The 7,062-nt window shown below is 35.6% G+C and overlaps 1 pseudogene; it reads left to right on the forward strand.

The window, feature by feature from the left end:
• Nucleotides 1–5,042: 5,042 nt before the first annotated feature.
• LOC143402136 (olfactory receptor 2B6-like) lies at nucleotides 5,043–5,980 on the forward strand (annotated as a pseudogene).
• The last annotated feature ends 1,082 nt before the right edge of the window (nucleotides 5,981–7,062 follow it).

The raw sequence follows: 7,062 nt of genomic DNA on the forward strand, positions 1-7,062 counted from the left end.
TCCTCTATTTCTAGGATTAATGTTTGATTTTTTTTTTAAATCTCTACCTCCTGGTAGAGTTAATTTTGTGCTTCGTGGATCTACTTATGTAATTCATTTTCAAAATATTCTTTCATTGTTTGGATTTGCTGTCTAATGACTTCTTTAAGATTCCATTCCATCTGAGTCAGGTATGCCTTGAGTTCTTTCTCTGTCCATTTTTCTGATGCCACTAGGTTCTCCTGTAAATTTAAGTTGTTCTGCATTGTTTGTAATCTTTTTTCCCCTTGTTTTTTTTATGGTGCTCATGCTACTTTCCAACTCTGTTTGACTGCTGTGTTTCTCTTTTCTCCTATAAATTTGTTTTGGTTTTGTATAGCTCCAAGATCTCTCTTTTGTGTTGGGAGACAATATTTGGAGATGTTGGATTTAATTGTGATTTAAGGCAAATTCATTAGTTTCATTAAAGGCCTACAGATTTTGATGGCACATAGAGAATTGAGGTTTGAACTTAGGATTTTATGTTAAGATTGGACAATTTGATGGTATGGAGGTTAGTATATCTTAGCTTCATTGGGGGGTTGCTCAAATGCAGGTGGATATTAACAAGAGAATAGAGAGGAGTACTTGTGGGTAGTTAAGGACTGAGGCAGATTATAGACCATCTCGTAATATTCATCTATTTGCATTTAGTAAATTACATGTAATCGGAGTAGTCATGCTTGAGAGGAAAGATCGGGAAAAGGTAAGGAAGCAAACTAAGAAAGAGAGAGGGAGAGAAGAAATAAAGAGAAAAAAATAGAAAAGAAAAAGAAGAAATGATAAAAAAAATAAAATAATGTAAAAAGAAAATTACAATAAAAAAAAAAAAAAAAGCACTGTTAGGCTTCTATTTTCTTCACTTCCAGTAGGTGGAGCTGTGCCTTCTGGATCAAGATTTTGCCCTTGGGCTGTAGGAAACAATCCTTATGAGGCCACTCCCACCTCCCCCACCTGGTGTCTCTCCAATCCTGTTCACTTAGGTTTATTCCTGGCCTCTAGTCTCCTAGCTTCTTCCACCAGACAGGCTTTCCCCAGTGTGATACCTCTCCGCAGTTGCAGTTCAAGCTACACTCTGGGCCTGCAGTTTCCTGGATGTGGAGCACGGCTATTGGGAACCAGCCCCCTATTGTTTCGATTCCCTCCGATAGCCACTCCTCCGGGAGCTGGCGAGACAGGTTTTGTTTTTGCAGCTGGTGGGAGGGGGGAGTTGGAGGTCAGGTGCCTTTACCTTTACCCATGCCTCTATTCACCCGCACTCTGAAAATCATGCCCTCCAGAAAGCCAGGGAGAGATTTTATGCAATTTCCCCACTGTATGAGAGAAGGGCTAAGTGTCACACACCTGTTCTATTGCTGAACTTGCTTCGATGGGGTCGGATCTGTCGGAAACTGGCGATGGCGACGTCAGCTCTCCAAGATGGTGACTGATGGCTTCCTTGGTGGGGTGTCGGGTGTGGAGGGCAGATCTGGACTGTTTCTCTCCCCCATCTCAAACCCAGAACTCAGCCTGGAGCAATGTGAGGGCACTGTTGGCAGGACCCCACAGAATCCATAGCACAGTTTTTCTGCTGCATTGCTGGCACATCAGCGTGCAGGCTTCAGCTGCGGGGCGGGCCGCTGATCAATCAGCCTGAATCTCCAGGCGCACGGTTCACTCGAAATTGAGCCACCGTAACTGATCCTGAGGTATTGAAATCCTTCCTCAAGGTTTCAGTGCACCCCAATTTTGCTGGAAATTCTTAACAAGATAGCTTCTGACCATTCTAAAGTCACTAATCACCTGCTCAGAGACTCGGTACATGAGGGTGACGCACTCTATTCACCGCCATCTTCAGAGGTCTCCCCTTGAAAAATCATGATGCTATTGTGTGTGACTAATATTAACTGGAGAGACAGAAAAAGATAGGAGAGTCCAAAAATAGATCAATCATCATTTCATCTTTTTCTTGTATAAGCATTTAATATTTTGAAGGTTGTTTTAAAATATCACGTAAAATTTTCTCATTGGAAAGATTACTTTTTTGCTTCTATTTCAAATTCACATTTTTTCCATTATCATCATAATTATGGATAATTAAAATCTATTTGAGTTATTCTAAGAGTTAATGAACTAAGATTATTCAAGATATTCACATATAAATTCCCCAGAATCATTTATTCAAACTAGCTCTACTCTAATTTTAATCATTTACTCTTTACTATTTATTTATTTTTAATTGTATACTTTTTGAAATTATTGTTCAGTTTGTTCATAAATGGGGTGAGTTCATTTTAATGAAATCTTACAACACAGACTGACTCCCAGCCTTAGCCAGGAGGTAACTAATTATACATCAGAAGCATTTTCATGGAGAACTTTGCTCCAAGGAACTTGCTCACTAACTCACCTGGGAGAAAGGTAAATGAATGGCCTATGTGAAAACAATGCCCAAGAAGTCTCAGGAAAAAAACATACAAATAGCACTCCCAAAATGCATGCTTGATATTTTCTATTATTGCCTTCCTAACCTACCCTTTTTTCTCTTTGGTATCCCATATCATCTGAAAAACTAACTTCTGAACAGAATATTTAAATACTCATTAATATAATATGATTTCTCCATTCTTTCCTGAAAGCTTGAAAAATTCAAGTGTATTCCTTCATAATTTCTTTTTATTGAAGGGTATTTAACAAAATAAGGTGAGTAAAATATGCATGTATTTAGAGGCCACTTATTTTAGGGAAGATTGGAATGAGTAGTAGATAGGTGATAGCACCTAATATACATACAATAGTCAGAGACCATTTCATTTCAAGGAGTGTTTTCTAAATTTCAGATATGCCTAGTTTGTTGGCTCTAGGAACAATTAGTCTTCTCTCTGTAATCTCTTTTTTAATTTTTCACTTGGATCATACTTAGAGACATTAAAATTACAATAAAACACTCTCCACAAATATTAAATACCTGAATGAAATTATTAAGTGACTTAGCAGTAATGTGAATTTTTTACATATATGGTCACAATTTTATGGATTGACTTGTCTGTTTATTTCATTCAGAGGCCATGTCTTATATAAAATTGCTTTTATTTCTTCTAGTGATCTTTTACTATCTACAAAGCTGTACCTGATCCAATTATAAATAAAATACCATATGGTATGAAAAGAAAGTATGTATTCAATAGGCTAGAAAGACCATATGAGTGAAAATACAAAGACTTCAACAGGAATACAGACTGGAAACTTTTAACATGACTTTAAACATTCATGGCTATAGATTACTATGTAGTAAAATAAGGATAGAAAAATCACTGAAAATAGGGGAATCCAAATATCATGGAATCTAAGAGTTTAAAGTAATAAAATGTAATGAGAATACTATGGTGAGCATGAGAAATATAAGAATAGGATTATAAAGTTTATATATAATGCAAGATTAAGTCATAGTGATCTCCAGGGAAATGCAAAAATCAAAGAGCTTTGGGGTCATCAAAAAATATACTTAATATGAAAAAGTCCCCAATCACATAAATCTAGTGAAGTTGCTGACATCTGAATGTTCCTCAAGTTACATGAGATGTGGTTTCTATGAAACATACTTCACTAATAAAGAACAAATATATAAAAATAATTTTTATATCTCAAAATAATATTTTCCTTAGGGCATTAATTTTGTTTCTATGATCCTTTTAGCTGGAAACCAAAGAAATATGTCCTAAAAGTGAAAAAAATGATTCCAGGATTTGAATATCTCTGGGCCTGAGTTGGCATATTTCCTACAGAAGTTACCTGGTCTTAAAAAATGTACCTATATTTATATATAGTAAAAGGGTCACTGATAACTATCAAAATTCTTTTCCTAAAAGAGGATAATAATTTCAATTCATAAAGAAACCCCACTAAAATGGATAAATTAACTAAAATTTAACGTGATATATGAAATGCTCAGTACTTGGATGAGTTTTGCAAAGAAACATGCAAGTGCAAAAACAAATCCAAAAGTATGAAGAAACCTGTCTTTTTAGCTTAACTTGTTGAATTTATAAAAGCAGTCATTGGTAGCTTTTCAATATGAGAAAATAAATGACGAATGTTTTTAAATTTCCTGCTCAATTTCAAATACCTAAGAATTATTTGTTTAAAGCTAATCTTTTCTCAATCCCCATAGAGAATACATAATTATTAAACTAATTAGAAAAACTTACTTTCCCCTTTTCTTCCTCCTTCCTTCTATCCTTCCTCCTTCTGTTTCTTTTTTCTTCCTTTCTTCTTTCTTTCTTTCTTTTCTCCCTCCCTCCCCCCTTTATCTCTCTCTCTCTCTCTCTCTCTCTCTCTCTCTCTCTCTCTCTCCATCTCTCTCCCTCCTTCCCTCCCTCCCTCCCTATTGATTTATTTAGGGGAGACAGGGGTTTATTCCAGGGTCTAGCATGAGGTAGGTAAGTCCTAAATATAGACCTATGTCCCTAACCCTGGACTAATCTATCTTGATGATACACATATCTCCAGGTTTCCTCTTCCTTAGTCTTCTATTCAGGCTACCTGAATATTTTTGTGATTCTTATCATTTTTCTAATGCTCTGCAACAGTGATCCTTAACATGAAATCATAGAATTACTTGAACTTATCTACTTTTGTCAGACACCTGAAGATAGGAAACAAAAAATTTTATATTAAAATACTCAATTAATTTTTATTCTGTAAAATTTGAAACCATTAGTTTGAAGTTTCTAAAATACAGTCACTTCTATTTATCATTCAGGCCTCACCAGAGAAAAAGAAGTTAGCTATTATCAACCTTGTAACACAGGAGAGGAAATTCAGTTTTAGAATGCTTGGGTTACTTGTTGACAAATACTTTTAATTTTTTGTATTAATGAAGGAAAATTAGATTACCTGATCTGGATTCTTTGTTTTATTTCAAAACTAAATTACTGTGTACTATAATCTATGAGTACAAACAAATGGATCGTTGTGGTTTTTCTCTTCCCATAATTCTAAATTCTTTGGTACATCTCTACCATAGGTGAAATAAGTTGAAGAGTATGGGGCTAATTAATGAAAGCCACCCTGACAAGTTCATTCTACTAGGCTTAGCTGACCGTCCTTGGATAGAGTTTCCTCTATTTGTTATGCTTATGATAACATATCCCATGGCCCTCGTGGGAGATTTGTTCATCATTCTGGTGTCCAAGTTAGATCCCAATCTCAACAGTCCATATTTCTTCCTTACCAACCTCTCCTTTTTGGACATATGTTTAACCACAAGCATTGTGCCTCAGATGCTGTTAAACCTGAGAAGTTCTAAGACCATTCTAAGACCAGAAGTTCTAAGACTATATGGTGTGTGTAGTTCAGCTTTATTTCTTCAGCATCTTGTGGAGTACAGAATGTCTTCTCTTGGCTCTCATGTCTTTTGATTGCTATGTGGGCATCTGCAGACCTCTGCACTGCACTCTCATCATGAACCAGCGTGTTTGCCTTCTATTAGCATCCATTGTGTGGTTGGGTGGTACCACCTTTGTATCTAAGAGGTCACAACTACACTGCAGTTGCCACTGTGTGGCATGAATAAACTGGATCACTTGGCGTGTGTGATCCCAGTTCTGTTAAAGACTGCCTGTGGTGAAAAAGAAGTTAATAAATTCATGGTGTGTATTTTTATGTTAGCTGTTCCTCCTTAATTCTTGCCTCCTATGCTAGTATTGCACATGCTGTACTTAACATTAAATCTTCTGAAGGAAAGAAAAAGGCCATCAGGACATGTTCCTCTCATCTCATTGTGGTTCTCTTATTTTATAATCCATCCATCAGCATGTACCTTCAGTCCCCCTCATCCATTACAAAGAACCAGCTCAAGTTCATAGCCCTCTTCTATGGAGTGATGACTCCTACAGCCAATCCATTCATCTACACCCTGAGAAATAAGGAAGTAAAGTGGATATTAAACAACCTGGTGAAGAGCATTTTCAACTCAAAATAAACATATTTAGATAAAAAATGAAGTTATAATAATGGGAGGATTATAAAGGTTTCTCTTATATCTCATTCATATCCTACATTTCAGGTTATAGGTTCCTTTTGCAAAATCTATCATATTCATTATGTTATTTATTATCACATTAGGCAAGAATAATATTTGGCTAATATGCACCAGTATAGTCACACTGCTCTTGAAAATACATTAAAATAATTCCATTTGGCAGTTTCATACTGAAATAGTGACTTTGTAAAGTAGCAAAAAAAAAAAAAGGCTAAACTATAAATTTCAATTTAATTGTATTAGCTCTATCTAGACCTCATAAAAATGGAATGATGATCATCCATTGATAGACTTTCCAGAAATGTCACTTGATAAACATTTCATCACTCTGTGAGTTGTCCCAACCCTGTGTGGACAACCCAGCTAAACTATGTATTTTACATAATCAACTCTATGCTGTCAGAGATGGTTGAATCTTAAAATTTCATCAACTTCAATTATGTGAATGATTTTGCTTCTTGAAAAAAAGCATTGTTATATTTGTTTAGCAAATATGTACTCAGTGATTTTGTATTATTAATTAAATAATTTATAACTGCTAGAAGGGATAAGATGGTGAAATACAGAAGACAGTACTTTCCAGGTGCTCCATGTATCTGAATTGAATGGGAGGAAATTCTTCTTCTCAAAAAATTGGATTTAACTTAATTTAATTTAATTTAAAGATTGTAATTTAATACTGGACAGTCAGTGACTCTGAAAGACTCAGAGATTTTGATGTTTCAAATAAAAGATAAGAAAAGGTTGATCAGCCACATTGCAGAAATCAGGGTAACACAACACAATGGACAAGTTTGTCACAAAAACATCTTTAGAGTAAAAAGATGGTCTAGCCAGGCTGGCAACCTGAGCTGGGTTCACAAGCGGTGGCTGCACCAATAACTTAAGAAAATGGCGAAAGAAGCATATAACACACAGAAATACCTTTTGCTTGTAGAAATCAGGGAAGGCTCTTGACCTTAAGAGTTCATTGGAGAAAGAGTGAGACAGTTGAAAAATCTTTATTTATTGGGGAGAAAGAC

Source organism: Callospermophilus lateralis, chromosome 6 (genome assembly GCF_048772815.1).
Source record: "Callospermophilus lateralis isolate mCalLat2 chromosome 6, mCalLat2.hap1, whole genome shotgun sequence".
In the NCBI taxonomy this organism is placed as follows: Eukaryota; Metazoa; Chordata; class Mammalia; order Rodentia; family Sciuridae; genus Callospermophilus; species Callospermophilus lateralis.